This window comes from Stegastes partitus, unplaced genomic scaffold (genome assembly GCF_000690725.1).
Source record: "Stegastes partitus isolate 25-593 unplaced genomic scaffold, Stegastes_partitus-1.0.2 Scaffold720, whole genome shotgun sequence".
NCBI lineage: Eukaryota > Metazoa > Chordata > Actinopteri > Pomacentridae > Stegastes > Stegastes partitus.
This window is the reverse complement of record NW_007578451.1, coordinates 228,742-231,230: the sequence shown is the minus strand read 5'-3', so window position 1 is coordinate 231,230 and position 2,489 is coordinate 228,742.

Here is a 2,489-nt window from a genome sequence, read left to right as displayed (position 1 = left end):
ATTTCTGCGCCAATTTATGTTGGAAATTTATTTATTTTTGTTAAGGAAAACCTAAAAATTCAAGCATTATTTGACAGTTTGAAATATGATGGAATATAATGCAGTACAGGTGAAATATTTGTTCTTCTGTGGATCAGTTTTTCTTATCAAATATAATCAGAGTTGATCCAGGTCACACATTTGCTCCTCTGTCCTCTTTAGTGTCTAATGTTTGGGGAAGTAACCTCTTTACTTGTGCATTTGATAAGAATATTAATAATAAACTTTATTTTTATACCTATCAAAAGTGGAGTTACATGGTGCTTTACAAAATACAAAAACGCATTAGAAAACAACCATAAAACATTAAAAGATACTCAAACATCAGTAAAGACAGTGGGACCTGAAAAGAGCAAAAACAGAGCATCAGAGAAAACATAAAATGCTCTTTGCTTCTTTCAGGGTTTTATCGAGGGAAACAAATGCACGTGTTCCAAATAGAGAGAAACACATATCTGACTTTCTCCTACTTTCATGGGTTTCTATGGAAAATGTATGCTGCTTTCACTTAGTTTGGCTTTTGGCTGGTGCACAAACACAAATGCACACAGCATTGCAGGTAACATCCATGAAAGCATAAATTTAGATCTTATCTCGACTTTAGAAAGCAATCTACCTCACATCTGTATCTGTACGTCTGTATAGCTAGCATCTGGTTGGTGTTAGCTTATGCAATGTTGGTATATCTCAAATGTAGCCTATACCTAACATATAATGACTGTTTCTTTTGGGACGTTTGCATTAAAGTAAAATGCTTCCAGTTTAATCAAATTTAAATGCAGATGAAAAAAACAAAACCATTACTGCTGTTTGAGGATGTTTGTATCTCCGACAATATTTCCACCTGCTGGTAAAACCTACAAAATGCACAAACCTTTGCAGACACACTAACGCTGTGAGCATGAATTGTCTTTCAGTCTGAACTCATCCTTATTACTACTTTAACCTCATGCAAGCTTCACTTTCTGTTTCACATGACCTGTTTCCATCTGTCCATTTTTCTTCTGCTGATCCAGGGTCAGCTCACAGTGGCAGCAGGTCGTTCTCGTTTAACTCTCGAGTTTAACTCCTTCTTCACAACAGCAGTCCTGATGCTGCACCAAGTCACCCGTCGATCTCGTTGGATCACGAGGATTTTCTATTTCATAAACTTGATATGAAATCCTTGTGTGCCACTAGTGTTAACGACAAACAAACCAACCAGCCGATAAGGGAATCAACGCATGTACGCGTACATTTCTGTGAGTTTGTTTGTCTGCCTCTGTTCCCTCCATCACGTCCAGCTCCTCTTTCATCTCAGTTACAGTATCCCATCACCAGGACAACCACAATAAACAGCAAGGATTCTGGGTACTGTACGGCCGTGACAACAAAGCGCGAGGCGGCGGAACCAGACGACGACCACATCTGGGCTTCGTTAGCATCACCGACCAGTGACAGATGACTTCCATTCTTCTCGGCGACACAACACGAGGCTGGACGAAGGTGTATTCTGACAGAGAGGGAAATGACATCATGGAGGGAAGCTGGTGTTTCCTCGGCCTCAAAGAGCATTTCTGGACCTGGAGTTATTTCATTTCGTTTAGTTCTATTAGAATTGCCATGAACTGATACAGTAGTGACAGTCTGGCCTGAGGGAAGTCTTCAGGTTGGTTTGTATGTTTGCTTTATTGCATTTCTGAAGACCAAATATGTTCACAAAGTGGGGTTTTATGGAGTATTTTGCATAAACATGGATGCATTTCCTTTCATGTTGTTTCTTGCTACATTACTTCACGATGTCCTTTTCCTACTTGTATGTGTCACTGCGTTTTTCATCCATCTGTTTAAGTCGTCTTTTCTTTCTCATTCAGATGCGGTTGTCAGTGGTGTAAACGTTCATTAAAGCTTTAAACAGACATGACAGGACATGCATTACAGCTCCTTCCTGGAGATGTGTGAATAAAACATCAGCGGGGTCACTTTAGTGTCAAAAAACACTGAACTGTGACAGCAAAGGTAAAAGATCACATCGTTGTATTACATCACATTACTGCACCAAGCGGGCAACACACACCTATATAACTATATGGTTCCTAAACACCAAAACAAAAATCATCGTGTAGTCATAAAAAAGATCCCACAAAAAAATCACTGTTTAAAAAATGTGTAGATTTCAAGATATAGAAATCAATTTTTTGTTTTTTTTCCCCCCACATTTTTGAAATACACGCACACAAAAACATCCACAAAATTACAAAAGCAGACTGTGAATGTTTGTGTCTCATGTAAAACAGCATAAAGACCTGCAGTAGAAGTAGGGAGGAAGTGACACACGTGTGCTGACACAGGAAGCATTGAGGCTGATGGAAGTGAGAACGTTACAGCTTCTGATCAGCTTTGTTTAAGACAATAATATACTAAAGTTAAACAGAGTAGTTTTGGAATCCTTAAGCAGCTGGATGAATGAA